Here is a 16,008-nt window from a genome sequence, read left to right as displayed (position 1 = left end):
CAAAGAGCCAGGGGCAAAGTCCGCCCCAGTGGCAAAACAATGTAGGACCACCATAAACAGCCCAACTTTGGGCCGCTCACAATCCCCAAAACAGGGATCATGCACAGTGGGTCAGGGGAGGAGTCTCCATAGCACATAGCATAGGTTTGGGGCTATGCCACTGCCCCTAGTCAGCTTAGGATGTGCTGCTATCAATTCTAGCACACCTGGGACTGCTCTAATTTTCAATGGAAGCCATTTTATTTCTGAGAGTTTCCCAGATTCCCAACAGTTTAAAGCAGGGATTCTCAAAATGGGGGTCCAGACCCTTCAGGGGATCATGAGGTTATTACATGGGGAGGTCGCGAGCTGTCAGCCTCCACCCCAAGCCCCGCTTTGCATCCAGCATTTATAATGGTGCTAAATATATAAAAAAGTATTTTGAATTTATATGGGGGGTTGCACTCAGAGGCTTGCTATGTGCAAGGGGTCACCAGTACAAAAGTTGGAGAACCACTGATTTAAAGCCACTGTTGCATACACATACTTCATCTGGCCTGCACTTTCTGTGTGGCAGGAGTCCAGGGAAGGAATGTCTCATAGCCTATGTCTGTCCTTGGAGCTGGGGGTATGATTCCAAGCTTGAGTAGACATACTCATGCTAGCTCTAACTGAGCTATCGCTAAGTGCTAAAAATAGCATAGTCATGGACGCATGGGCAGTGGTTTTCAGCGGCACAGGCTAGCTGCCCCAAGTACAAACCTGCCTGAATCCTGTAGAGATGTACTCGGCATGGTTAGCCTATGTCACAGCTATCTGATACAGCTACCACAGCTACAGTACTATTTTTAGCACACTGGCTGTGCTAGCAGAGCAAGGTCTAACATAAGCCAATGGCTGGAACTGAAGCTAGACAAATTCAGATTGGACCTAAGATGTAAATTTTTAACAGAGAAAGTAATTAATCGTTGGAACAATTTACCAAGGGTCGTGGTGGATTCTCCATCACTGACAATTTTTAAAGCTAGATTGGATGTGTCTTCTAAAAAATAAGCTCTAGGAATTATTTTGGGGAAGTTCTATGGCCTGTACTGTACTGGAATGGTCCCCTCTGGCCTTGCAATCTGTGATGACAGCTCACCCAAGTATGTCTGCTTCAGCTGGCAATTGCAGCCCCCGAGCTCCAAGTACAGACATAGTCAGAGCAATTCCTAAGCTTCCCTGCACAGCTCTTGCTTTTGGAGGGCAGCAATCTGTTGCTGGACTTAACAGTAGAAGAATGCTATTTAATCCTCACCAACTATCGGGGGGGGGGGGCAAGAATCCACTGCTTTCTACCCTGGGGCTTGTGACTTTCAGTTGTGCAATCCCCTTGCTTTTTTCCCCAATGATCTTAGCAAGGATGAAGGGAAGCTGCACAGAGGCAGGGGTAGTAAATGCCATTAATGAAGGGCATTATTCCTGGTGCTTCCTCTGGGACATGCCTGCTTTTGTTCTGTGTAGCAACTCTTACTGAGGCAAAACTCCAGTTCTTCCAGTGGTTTAAGAGTTCTTTAAACCAGTAAATATCTGCACGATAAAGATCTGATCTTTTAGCACCCCTACAAGATGCTGAGAACCCTTAACTCTGTAAGCTTTTCAGAGCAGGGTCCAACTCTTCACATGCATTTGTGCTGCACCGTGCACAGGGAGGGTCCCTAGGATAGTTGGGTACTTTTAAATGCCACCCTAACTTAAATAATCATAGTTGGTTTAGTGAGCCTCAGCGTATCGCAAAACTGAGCACAAAAGGAGAACAGGGCTAGGGGCATTCTAGAACAGGCTGATGAGCAATACTAGCTAGGAGGGACATAGAAGAGCCTTCCGGAACGAGCTTTAGTAAATGTATTGGATCTTTGTTCAAAATCACAAGTTCTCTTTCACCAAATACCTTATGGAATTCATAAACCCTCTTCTTCCATCCAATGCACTGAAAGTTGGTCTTGGATTAGGGTACCAAACACACTAATGAAGGATAAATCTGTGGGAATTTTCCTGAGCAAGGATTGCAGGCTCAAGTACTTTGTGTTAAAAGATAACATACAATATTTTAAACAAATTACCAAGGGAAATGGTGGATTCCCCATCTCTTGGTGTTCTCAAATCAAGACTGGTTGCTTTTCCGGAAGATATGTTTTAGCCAAACTTAAGGTACAGGACCCAATACAGGAGTAACCAGGTGAAATTCGATGGCTTGTGTTGTACAGGTAAGACTAGATGATCTAATGATACCCTCTGGCTTTCAAATCTACGAATCACATGTTCAAAATACATTATTAGATTACATACAAATACCCATTGTTTTGCTACTCAAATATTGCGCAAGTGATAACTTGTGTCTACTTTTGGTATCTGCAACTTCTTTTGATTCTGTAAAACAGAAATTAGATTGTACAATGAAAGTCAAAAGGACTGAGTGGAAAACATTTTTTGAAATAGGATAGTTATGGCTCTTAAAATACAGCTTTAGGTTCTTTGATTAAATAGTACTTAATCTTTAAAATATCACCCATATTGAAAAATGCACATATTTTCCACTTCTATGGTATATAGTAAGTTTCATACAGCATATTGTACAAATATTTCTCATATAATAGAATATATATTTAAAAGAATTTGATTAACCATGTTTGTGATAGTTAAAATATTTGATAATATCTTGAAAGATTTTAAATACATATAATGTTATGCTCTCTTTAGTGTAACATTTTACTGTTAAGTCCAGCAGATAAAAAATCTGCTTAGATATCTTAACACTGCAACACTGTTTTCTAAATCTGTGTAATAAATATTAGGGGCTATGTAATATACATATATATATATATAAGTAACGTAGACATTTTTGCAATATCTTGGCATTTCTGTTTTTCAAATCACAAACCTTAATTGGAGACAACTGTAGACAGAGACAAGCACAAGAAGAATTTGAAAACTACCTTGGTGCCCAGCTACATTAAATTACAAATTTATCCTGGTATATAACTCAGTGTGAATGATGTTTGAAGAGTATAGCTCTTTTAAATGGTGTCACAATATAGACAAATGTGGATTTGAATTACTTGGAAGAGCACACATAACATACCATTATAAATTATTACTGTGAAAGTGCATTATAGTAATGCCTAGAGGCCCAACTGAGATTGGGGCCCCTTTGAGCTCATCATTGTATAAATATGTAGTGTGAGACAGTCACTGCTCTAAAGAGCTTCACATCTAAATATACAAGATAGGCAAAATGTGGGAGAAAATATGTGTGTATTATCTCTTTTTTGTAGATGAGAACTTCAGTTCAGAGAGATTAAGGCCCAGATTTTCAAAGGTATTTAAGCACCTACCTCCCGTTGATTTCAATGGAAGTTAGGCCTTGAAACACCTTTGAGAATCGGGGCCTAAAGTGATTTTAGAAGTCTGTGGCAGAGCCAGAATCTGAACCCACATCTACTGAAGTCCAGACGAGTGCCTTAACCACGGAACCATCTATACCACACCACGTGAGCTGATGTGTATTTTAGACTGAAGGTTCTGCTGGTAATTGAATGTGCTTGCACGGCTTTGTCTAACCTTGTTCTTTTCCCTTCTTGTGCCAACAGATGCTAAGAACTGCACATTCTTCTCTGTCTATGAAGAGTGGATAGCCCCTTAAGAAGGCTGAGGGCACTACTGGGTGTCAGAGCTGAAGATGGGGTAGCAACTTTATTTCAGGCTGCATTAAATATGCTGAGCAGTCAAGTTTGAACCATGTGTGTGCAGAAAGCTACAGTGGGGATATTGGCTGATTCTGCACTACACCAGCCTGTGTAGAAATAGTAATGACCAATGCACAGTCTAGAACCCTATATCCATGCCCTGTATAGACAAAGCTGAATTGCAGAGAAGCAGATCAAGTGGACAGGGAAGGGCACGTGCTGAAGCAGGGGAGGGGCTAGACATCCATATGGGAGAAGGAGAAGTTGCGGAGGGCCACTCAGGCATTTGAGTGAGGGTGAAAGATCGCTAGCTGGGCAGGAAGTGAGGAGCAAAGTTGGGCTTGGACACGAAGGGTAAGGAACCTGGAAGGGAGTCATGAGTTTCTGCATGGATGCAGGAGGTTATTAATTTTGTTTTATTTGTTTGCACTAGTGCCCAATATGTGCTAGGCACTCTGAGAAGTCACAATCTAAAGGCAGAGATTATGGAGGGGAGATAACCATAGGCAATTTATATACAAATCAACAAGGTTCGCTATAGACAGCATAGCAGAGGTAGGACTTAAAAGTGAACAGGGCACTGCCCCTTCAGATGAGCTCAGGAAGATCAAGCCATGGAGTGGGGCTCCTTGAAAGGAGGCATGGAAGTGACCGTGTGACAGTCTTACAAATGGACAGATGATGTGGGAGCACTGGTGAAGCAGAGAGGATGAGGGGGGACATGAATATTGAAAAATAGGGTAGGCAGTGTTATGTAGAGCATTAAGACAAGAAGCTTAATTTCCATACTGTGTGGCTGGGAAGCCACTGGCAATATTCCAAAAAGAGAGTTTGTGTTACTCCCCACAGGTACCCAATGTTGTGAGGCACCTTACCATCTCCTGTCTTCTGCTTTCTGTAGCTCAGCTCCCAGAAACCAACAGCCTCTGGCAACACAAGCACTGCCTTCCAGGTCTCCAGATATTTCAATCTCTATATGCAGCCTAGTGATAGGAACACACCAACCCCCAAGGTCACGGTATAGTCCCTGCAGTGGCCAGCCCTTAATTACTGGACACTCACAGAAATTACCGGGTTTGCTATCTCCCAAGGGGACAGTGTACACACTAGCTCAGTGTTTCTCAAACGGGGGTTCATGGACCCCTGGGCATCCCTGAGGGTACTCCAAGGGGTCTGTGGGCCCCGCTGATCAACTCTTCCCTTATCCCTCCCTCAACTCCTCCCTCTCCCTCCCAGTACCTCCTTCATGCCAAGGAGCAGGGACTCTGGGTCTGTGATGTTCCCAGAAGCAGTCAGCATGTCCCTGTGGCCAAGGAGGGGGTAGGGGGTCTCTGTGCACTGCCCCCAGCCTGAATACCAACGTTGCAGCTCCCATTGGCCAGGAACTGTGGCCAATGGGAGTTTCAGGAGCAGTGCCTGTGGGCAGGGGCAGTGCGTGGAAACCCCATGGCCCCCTGCCTAGGATCCACGGCCAGAGGGATGTGCCAGTCGCTTTGGGGAGCTGCCCAAGGTAAGCGCCACCCACCTCACCCCTTCCCACACCCCAACTCTCTGCCCCAGCTCAGAGCCTGCACACCACACCCAAACTCCCTCCCAGAGCCTGACCCTACACCCCGTCCCGCAACCAAACTCCCTCCCAGAACCTGCACCCCCTCCCATACCCCATCACCCTTCTCCAGTTCTGAGCACTCTCAAGCATCTAAACTCCTTCCTGAAAACCCTCCCACACCCAAAATCCCTCCCAGATCCCTGACTCAAACTTCCTCCCAGAACCAGCACTCCCTTCCTGCACCCCAAAACCCTGCCTCAAACTGATGACAGTGAGTGAGGATGGAGGAAAGTGAGAGATGGAGGGAAGGGGGATGGAGTGAGTGGAGGCATGGCCTCAGAGAAGGGGATTGGGGCAGGGGTGTGGCCTCAGGGAAGTGAGCAGGGCAAGGGCTAAGTAGGGAGACTTGAGGCTCCCCCAAAAAAATTAAATCAAAATGGGGGTCCTTGGGTTGCTAAAGTTTGAGAACCACTGCACTAGCTTGTTTGATTCAGCTGAACATCAATGCATATATAATATCACAGCACTGAGATATATTTATGCTGAAAACTATTATAAGTTTATTATCAAAGATTAAGGGATAGTGAGTAAAACAATTAGAAACAAAATTGTTACATATGAAACAAAATCATAATCTTCAAACCTGGGTCTACACTTATCAATGGTTAACTTGTTCTATACAATAATGCAGATTTCCCCCAAAAGCTTCAGTCTTTTGCAGAGCTAACTGGTTAAAAAAAAAAAAAAAAAAACAAGGGCCATGAGTTCATGAAGCACCCACCTCTGCCAGGGTTTTCCTCAGTGAGCGGATACCATAATATCTCTTTGCATTCTTCTTATACTCCTCAAAGTTAAATGTTTTCCCCCAGAGATAGGACAATTTCCTCTGATTTTGTCTCCAATGTCTTCCCAATCCCCTGATGACTTCACATGTAAATTAGGCTCCCATTGTGTTGGCTTACAATGTTTAATTTACATGAGATCCAAGCTAGACAGGTGAATACATAGCCTAACCCCTGTCTGGAAGAAACTTGTTTTTCTCTTTGGCTGGTGACAGACTTTAAAACAACTCCTTAAATATCACATGTACCTACAATCAAACAATGAGTCTGAGGTTCAGTATGACATAAGCTTTTCTTAGAAACCTCACATGACTCTTTTTGGCTAGATGCTATGAAAGCAGTGTTCTAGGTGTGGTGAGTCTGTCAGGCTTGTCAAGAATTACTGTTACAGAACAATGAATGCTTTGCCAGCTGGTGCCAATGGGCTTCCCTATCACAGGGCTACATGATCAAACTAGAAAGGAAGGTGAGTTTAGCAGCAGCATTTTATATGAACCAAAGTGGAGCACTATGTGGAAGGATGGAGTGAGAAAAGATGTAGTTTATTCCAAGGCAGTACTATTTTAATTTACAAGATCTTTTCCTTTGAAGATCTGCCAAGGCTCCTTGGCAGGAAACTGTTCTAACATGAACAGTAATGGCACCTCTTACTTTCACCCACCATGTCTTCTCCTTAGGCAAGAGTGTGGAGGCGCCATGGATGGGAGTTTACATACTGGTCAGCAGGAGCTTTCCACAGGACTAAATCACAGTAACTTCCATCCCTCTGCACATTTGCTAATGATTTTCCATGGCAGAGGGTGACAGCAGCAGCAGTTTGGGCATGAAACAACTTTCAGTGAAGGCAACAGAAAGACTCACATTGACTTCACTGAGATTTGGAACAGGATTTTAGACCCAGAGCCTCAAAGGTATTTGAGTGCCTAACACCATTTAAATTAAAGGGAGATAAGCACCTAAATACTTTTGAGGATCTAGGCCTTAGGCCTTGGCTACACTGGCACTTTACAGCGCTGCAACTTTTGCGCTCAGGGGTGTGAAAAAACACCTCTCCCTGAGGGCTGCAAGATACAGCGCTGTAAAGCCTCAGTGTAATCAGTACCACAGCGCTGGGAGCGCAGCTCCCAGTGCCGCAAGCTACACCCGTAGAGGATGTGGTTTACGTGCAGCGCTGGGAGAGCTCTCTCCCAGCGCTGGCATGCCGACCACACTCACACTTCAAAGCCTTTGAAATTTCAAGTGTAGCCATACCCTCAGTCCTTATTTGGTGTGTACAGTGTCTTGGGGGGCTTTAACATGTCCACTATACACAATTTCCATTGATTTCGACTGCTTTTTGTAATGTATAAAGAGAGAAAAGGCAGCTTTTTCATTTAGCATGAACATTATCTTAAAAAAAAAAAAGATTATTCTCTTCCCAGGGTATTTAAAAAATCCCTGTGAACCTTAGTCTTCATCTCAAAGGAGTGTTAACATAGCAAAAGAGTGCTTGTAATAAAAATGTGAGGCAAGATGTGTGCTCCACATCACCACTCAATCAGTTGCTTTTTGTTTCATCCCTTTCTTTGTCTATATGTTGGGTATTTTGATTGTAAGTCCCTCAGGGCAAGGGCTTGGGGCCTGAGTCTGATCTCACTTACACCAGTGGAAATCAGGGGGATCTCCTGTATAAAACTAGTGTGCGCGAGCTCAGAATTTGGTCTCATTCCTCCATATTTGGCTCCAAAGCACCTAGCACACATTTGGGACTATGTGAACAATAAATAATAGTAATGAAAAGATGGCAAGAGGCATTTTCTTCATCATTCTGCCTAACATGAGAAGCCCTTGAGAACATGACCCATTAATGAATAAAACATAAATCTGCTAAGCAGCTATGAATATTTGCAACACGGTGTCTTCTGAGGCCTTGGGAAATTCACTTTGGTGTTGTTCTGACCTCAGCGGGTCAATATTCTTTACTTGTGGCAACTGAACATAGTTGAGACTATTTTCTTGCTTCTTTACAGAGAAGTTATGAAGATCAACTGGACTAGACTAGTATGAATTTATTTTGGGTTAAAAGTTATATCCAACTGTTTCCCAGCCACATAACATGCATAGCGCGTGGAGACCCCATATCCCCAGTGAGCTTTCTCAGGGTTGTGGTGGGGGCAGGTTAAAAGTTTGGGAGGCCCCCACATAAATCTTTCTAAAATCATAGGGTTTAAATGCTGGGAGCCCATGATAAGTCTTCTACTACAATGGGACATCGACCTTTATTGGAACATCTGGATGCAACAGCAAAACAAATATGAAATAATAATAAAAGGCACAGGCTTATCAGCATAGCTCTTAAAATAAGTACTGGCCCTCGTTGTGTAGTGCAGAGGGAAACAAAAACCACGATGTCAAGAGGACAGTGGCTCTATAGAATGCTCCTGGGTATCTACTATTCTAAACTACCACAAAATGTGAGCAGACCAGCACACTCTACTCTTCCGAAAGCTATGAAAGGTCAAAACATGCAGAAGGGTAATGCCACTTATAGGAATACTAATTGCATTGAGTGCCCTGTGCTTCCTTTTTGGGATCAGGACAATGATCTGACCGAGCTGCCATGACTAAAGGTAGTGGGGAGGGGCACTTCATGGAGACAAGAACAAAAGGAAAATCTGCCCTCGTAGTCAGTGAGAAATCTGTCACTTACAGGGCAAAGACACAAACAATCCTTGCCCCTCTCCCCCTTCATTTTTTTGGCCCTGCCCTTTGGCTAGTGTACATTTCACTGGTCCTGCAGATGAGGTTTTTTGTACAAGACATTATATTTCTTAATCATGTTCTTTTCTGTGTGATTTTGTGAAGGGGGGAGCAGAAGGACCTTTGAGGTTTTTTTCACCTGCTGAAATGTTTGCACCAAATAAGGTATGTGGCACCAGTGAGGGTGGGCAGGTGTCAACATACATATTTGAAATTCTGAGCAGTTAATAGAGATAGAGGTGGAGTTGCGTAGTCTGGTCTAGAACAGCCATTCACAGAGGTATTGATCCTTTACACAGTTCATATTTCTTTTCTGAAAACTAGAAAGAAAATAGATACACTAATTGTTTGCATTGTTCTTTAAGTATTCCATTAAAAGATCCTGGTCAGTTTTCCACCTGGGGTTTTCTTCCCAAATAGTTAGGTGTGCTCCCTGTACAAGGGATTGCATAACAATAGCATCCTTAGAGCTCAGTTTTATTTCTGGATTGCATATCCAATTATCAAGTGGAGTTTTGAGTTGGATATTGAACACATTTGATCTGAAACTTCTGGCAAGAAAGAGATAGCAGGATGAGTAGACAAATATTAAGCCAGGCATTAGGGAGGTGGGTAACTCCAGTGCTTCCCCAATCTTTCTAAGTTCATCTGTGATCTTTCTCAGCACCATATATTTCAGGTAGTCAGCCTCTTTGTGAAGTTATTGTAAGGTAGCAGTGGGCATAGCTAAAACACTGTAGTATAATACTTGGGCAAAAGTAGCCTCCCCTGGAGGAGTTTGTTTATAAATTGCTTTGGTCCACTTGACAAGGTCAAATCCATTCTCTTAATGATGAATCTCATCTGTTCTGGTGCAGAAAGAAATGTTTTCTTTCACTTCTACGTGTGGTAAGAGCTCATTCATCTCTGTATGTTCTAAAGGGAAATCTAGCTACATCAGAGAGAGAAGGAGTATTCAGAGGGCAACTGATGGCCAGTAAGATAGATTGAATTCACTTTCCTGGGACAGACATTCAAATGGTAACAAGTGATAGAAAACAGCTCTATATTTCAGCATGATGTGTGTTCTCTCTCTTACGATTAAACCCCCTGTGGGCCATCTGCATTTAATGGGTTAGAACTACTTTGTAGCTGGAGTTTTTTCCTTCCACTGCTCTTATTTATTTGAGAGGAGACCAAACTGCACGCTTTAAAAGTGCAGCATTTAAGAAACACTGCCAAGAGAATGAGAAAGAAAAGTCAAATTTATGAGCCAGTGTTGTTTTAAGCATTTAGCAGTACAAATAGGAAGAGTAGAAAAATGTGGACACATAAGTGTCTCTCTGTTTATCTCAGTTACATTATTTGCTGAAATTCCAGAGAAGAATTAGACCAATTAGTTTAGATAATGTTAATGCTGTGGCTCAGATTCGGAGATTTAGAGGATGTGCAGAATCATTTTCAAACTAAAGCTGATATTCTTTCCTAGGACTGGATTTCCCTAAAAACAAACCAAAACACATTTTCCAGCCCATCCTCATCAATGATTCTTATCAACAACAGTTAGAAACAAATATGGAAACTACTGTAAGCAATTAGAGAATGAACGCTAATTTAATGAAGCACTGCAGTTTTCAGTAATAGAATGGACTATCTAATCACAAGCCTTTCATATAAACTAACTGATTCAATATAGTCTCATTTAGATAAATCTATTATATATTTGTTAAGAACCAAATCCTCAAGTCAAGTCAATGGCAAGATTCCCATTAACTTGAATTGCATCCAGGATGTGATCTTGAGTAAGGTTTTAATATGGGTGAAGCTAAGGAAATTTCCTCTCCTTCTTTCCAATTCTGTGTTCTCTGGCTCTAAATATTCAATAACTTCCCGACCAATGAGAGTATTTTACTTCTTCCTCTCTCTATATAGTGTTGGTGTTAACAACTGATCACAATGATCCCTTCCGGCCTTTGAATCTATGAATCACTAAATAATATTATGAGACTTTAGCCCAGACTTCAGCTTCAGGGCCTTTTTAAAGGGCTCACAGATCATTCTGTTTAATAATATCATGTATACAATATAATGAAGTGACAGCTTGAACATTTTTCCATGTGCAAATATGTATTTAATTATATTATTAAAATCCTTATGAAAACTAGTGGAAAAAATCTTACTTAAGCACTGCTTGGAAGTCAAGTTTTTCTATTAACACATGTAATGTGTTTTGAAAAGGAAATCTATGATAGTCCTGTTTAGTAGTGTTATTTTAACTGGTGAAAAACTCAACTATTTTCCAATATAATTGTTTCCTAGCAAAACCATTTTAGTCACTAAACCCCTGGCTTTGCAAACACTCAGACGCGTAAGAAATTGTTTGAAGGATTGGGTCCTAATTTTTTAACAGCTTCTTATTTTAAATTAGGCCTTTTTTGAGACATAGGAGGAAAAACTATGTTATGTCATTGCCACTGTTGTGAATCGTTTCTGAATAATTATAAATCATATTTTTTTACTTTATTTAAAAAAATCCATCACATGCCAAGATTTAAGCACAGAACAAATTTTCATGATAGAATTCTAACCCCTTGAAAATAATGGATTACAATAGAAGTGTTGGCACACCCATAATTACAGTGGACTCTTGTTAAATGAGACCAAATCCTGCTCTGTGTACGTATTCCCAATGAAATCATTGACACTGCATATGTTGGTAAGACATACAAGATCTTAATAATGTTAATAATCATAGTATGATGTAGAGATTATTAGGATCCTGGTTTTGGGAAATGGGCTCCTCCAAAGGATTTAGAGCTGTTGTATGGCACTGGCATGTATGCTTTACATTATCTCATTCCAACTTTAGAGAGAGCTTGCGGGTTTGTGCCCTTGCTTTGGCCTTGATTTCAAAGCCCACTAAGAACAATGGGTGTCCTTTGATATGCTTTGGACCTGGCCCTTTGTTAGGTTATATTTGTGTGTGGTTATTAGACCTGGGGGTGTACTAGAGCCATGAAAGTCCATTTTATAGCTGAGGTCACTTCACAAGAAGGATTCACTTGGGTCTTGATCTGGCAACCTTTACTGAGACAAGTGCATGTCATTAGTCCCGTTCCCTATGCATGAATATTATTGTCTCTGGATTGACTAATTTGGCTGGTTAGTAATTTGCATGTTGTTACAGAGGCACCAAGTAGGGCTCGATAATTAAGCTTGTTTTGTGCTTAAAGCAAGGATTCAGCAAATCTGTCTGAGTACAGGGTATCCGCCCCATAATGGCACCACTTGCTCTCTGAGTACACAATAATTGTTTTAAAAGAAAGTGCAAGTCCTTACGGCTTCCCATTGTGCTGCTTTCAGGTATAAGAGGTGTTGAGCAATGGGCAGTGGTGGCTGTGGGGTCAAAGGAGAAATTGGGCATGAACTGGAAGTAGAACTGTTTATGGGCCTGCAGGGAGAGAAGGAATGTTTGTAGGGAGGGGGAATATGTAAAGGAGACTGGTGCTACGTAGAAGGAGGGGCTTGAGGTAGGGGTGAGGAAGAGACCAGTCTCTAAGTACTAATGGTTCTGAATTTTATTGGCTCTCCGTGAACCCTGGCCTCAGTGGCCTAGGCAGTTCTACTTCACTGCACAGTGGATACAGCAATGTCATAGAGACCCTTTCTGTGCATTAGAAGCTTTGTCACAGAGACACTAGGCTTTCCACTCCAGACCTCTCTGCATAAAAGCCTCATAACTCCCACACGTGCGGGCATGCACGCACACACACCCTGCATATACATCTCTTGCTTCCTCCCACTCTCCTTGACTTTAACATGAATTTCTCCCCCTGCTCTCCTACAACCCAGCACACCACCCTTATTTCCCTTTAGAAAACCCTCTTTTGCAGTAATCAACTCCTGCCAAAACCCCTCTATCACCTACCTTATTCCTCCTTATTGCCCAATCTGCTCCAGGTTTTCATGGGTAAGCCACGTTTAAAACATTCTCTTTCAATTACAACAGTTTCGCTCCATAGTTTCGTGTCCTGGAAGTTTACTTGGTACGTTTTCTTATACAACCCATAAGTCAAATGACAAGTAAGGTCCAGAACCACCATTGAACTGCAGCTGTTTTGTGTTGCACAGACAATGCAAAGCAGCTGTAAACCCAGTTAAACTAACCAATAATCTCTAGCTGCTTTGCGGTTGTTGACAGTCGTGCAAAGCAACCAGAGTGTACCACTGAATCTGGCCCTAATATTAAAATTCATGTGACTCACAATGTCTCAGAAACCCACTGCCAAAAAAATACCTCAGTTATCCAGGACACATGATCCTCCTACAACTTTTCTTCTCATTTGATCATTGGATCAGAAATTGGTACTGGGAAGGTGGGCCATGGAAAGCTGAAGTCTAGGGGGAAGAGACGAGAACCAGTGGGGAATTGAGATAGACGAGAGCTAACATTAAGAGGAAAAAGAGGGAACTGGCAATGAATTAATGTGTATATTTAGGGGCAGAGGGAATGGGTTATTCAGCAGCTGTGAGAGAAAGTGACGGGCTCAGTGGTTGGGACAGAGTCAGGACCCTGTCATAGGGAGAATGAAGGATGAAAGTCTGGTGGTGAATAGGGCTGGTTGGAAAACAGAATTTCTTTCCACAGAAAATCTGGCATCACAATATTTGCTTTCATTCTGAATTGGAACAAAGTCAGGATTTTGAGGTCTGTCATGGAACGGAAATTCCAAAATATTTCAAATTCAGAAACATCTAATTGTTTTGATAATGTCAAATCATTTTGTTTAGATAATGTCAAATTGTTCCTTCAGTAAGGTAAAAATGGTTCATTCCAATAATGTCAAAACATTATAATGTATAAAAATATTAAATATAAAATCCAAGATAAGCATATATAAATAGAATGTTACAATTCATATTTTAATATATACAAGTCAAAAATAATTGAAATGATAACGTTGAAATGAAATGTTTTTACCTTTTCAAAACAAAATGTTTCAACATTGGGGCAATGAAAACATGTAGTTGTTATCACAACTGAATGAGAGTCAATTTTCTTTTTTATTTTCTCCCATTTAAAATGTCATCAAATTCAATACATTCTTGTGAAACATTTCAATTTTGAAACAGTGAATTTTCCAGTGGAAAACTGTTTTATTGAAATTTTGTGACCATTTCTAGTGGTGAATATACCAGTTTTCAGCTAGTCAGTGAAATGTTGTCCTCAATGTTGTAATACACATTAAGTATATTCTGCACATTAAGATGTACAAACATCGATGACAAAATTTAATTTTTAGAGTTAGGTTTAAATATATTATATCTATATATATATTGGTTCTTAAAATCAGTTTTAAAATGTAAGAATGATTAATCAATCTTAAGAAAAAATGGCCCACCAGTATAGCATTACAAATAAATCATGACATTGTTTTACAACAATATTTCATCTTTTTCTTTAACAAGTGAGGGGAATCGGAGACCAGTACTTCTATAAATTTTCTTCTCATCATTGCATGAAGATCACATATTTCAAACATTAAAGTGCTCAGGAGAAAGGGCAGGTAAATCACCTCCTTCTGGTTTTAGTACATTCTCCACACCATCTGTGAAGGAAAATGTATTGAAGCAGCAGCTAAAAGTTCAGTCACTCATAGTAAGAAACCATGAAGTGGATAAAATCTATTTATTTCAAACAAACAAAAAAAAAAGAGTCAAAGTATGTGTTAAAGCTAACAAAAGTCTTGTAGACTGAAGAAGTGCACCCAACAGGAAAAAACATTTGGGGGCAGACTTTGATACCCTTATTTACACTGAGTAGAAATTCACTCAGACTATATAATATATATGCACACACATATATAGACAGGTATTTCTTCTGTAAAACACTCTTGTAACAGATGTAGCGCTTTACTCCACAAATAGTGCCACTGACTGCAATACCACTATTTTTGCAGGAAGTGGCTACTCAGAGTGATTATAGGTATTAAACTCTTAAGAATATAAAAATGGCCATAGTGGGTCAGACCAGTGGTCCATTTAACCCAATATCCCTGTCTTCTGACAGTGCCAGACAGGGCCGGCTCCAGGGTTTTTGCCGCATCAAGAAGCAAAAAGACAAAAAAAAGAAAAAAAAAGCCGCGATCTGGAGTTCTACCTCCACCGCTTCAGTCTTTGGCGGTAATTCAGCGGCTGGTCCTTTGCTCCAAGAGGGAGTGAGGGACCGGCCGCCGAATTGCAGCCAAAGACCCAGATAAGCAGCCCCTCACTGTTGGCCACCCCACGCAGCTGCTTGCTGGGCTGGTGCCGGCCCTGGTGCCAGATGCTTCAGAGGGAATGAACAGAACAAGACAATTATTGAGTGATCCAGTCCCGGTCATCTAGTCCCAGCTTCTGGCAGTCAGAGGCCATTAGTTATTGTGGGCCAGATTCTGCCACCCTTACCGTTGTTGAATAGTACCATACTCTTGGCCTGATGGGGACTCACTTATGCTGGTGGTGAGCAACTATCCACATGAATAGTCCCATTGTCTGCTGTGGGACTAGTCATATGAGTAACCATTGTGCATAAGTGGTTCACAGTTTGGCTTTCTGTGAGGAGTACCACTGAAATAAATTGTTTAAAATGTCTGTTAATTGAAATCAGTGAGACTACTCATTGAGTAAGGGCTACTCAATAAGAGTAGTAATGGAGGAAGAATCTGACCCTGTTGTATTATTTGACATCTAACATATGAGAGTGGTTTTTCTACATACTGCAGCATGTAGAATATGGTTCATACTAAGAGACTCGACTGTTGCCAGAGTGTGACAAGTTTAACTCAGGGTCTGCAATTTATCACACCTCAGGTTTAATTGGAGCTTGAATACCTGTTTGTTTAATGCATCAGGGTATGCTTGCAAAAGGTAACAAATCATTTCCATTGTTCAAAATGAGAAGGAAAAGTTTAATTCAAATATAACCCTTCCACTTGATTACAATCAGCAGGAAAATGAGGGGTCCCCTCCCTGCCTTTGCTTCTTGCTAGGATTCAAACATCTAGCAGTTTTGTAATGTTTTGAACATGGCAGTTTATTTCCTGCAGACACTCTGTCACTGCAATATATTGCTGGGAATTGTTCAGTTCTTGACCTAAACTGCCTTGCAAAAATGAACTTTAATGCAGAATTTCCTGAGACGATAATTGAAACT

Source organism: Gopherus flavomarginatus, chromosome 1 (genome assembly GCF_025201925.1).
Source record: "Gopherus flavomarginatus isolate rGopFla2 chromosome 1, rGopFla2.mat.asm, whole genome shotgun sequence".
NCBI lineage: Eukaryota > Metazoa > Chordata > Testudines > Testudinidae > Gopherus > Gopherus flavomarginatus.
Note: the sequence above shows the minus strand (reverse complement) of the source record.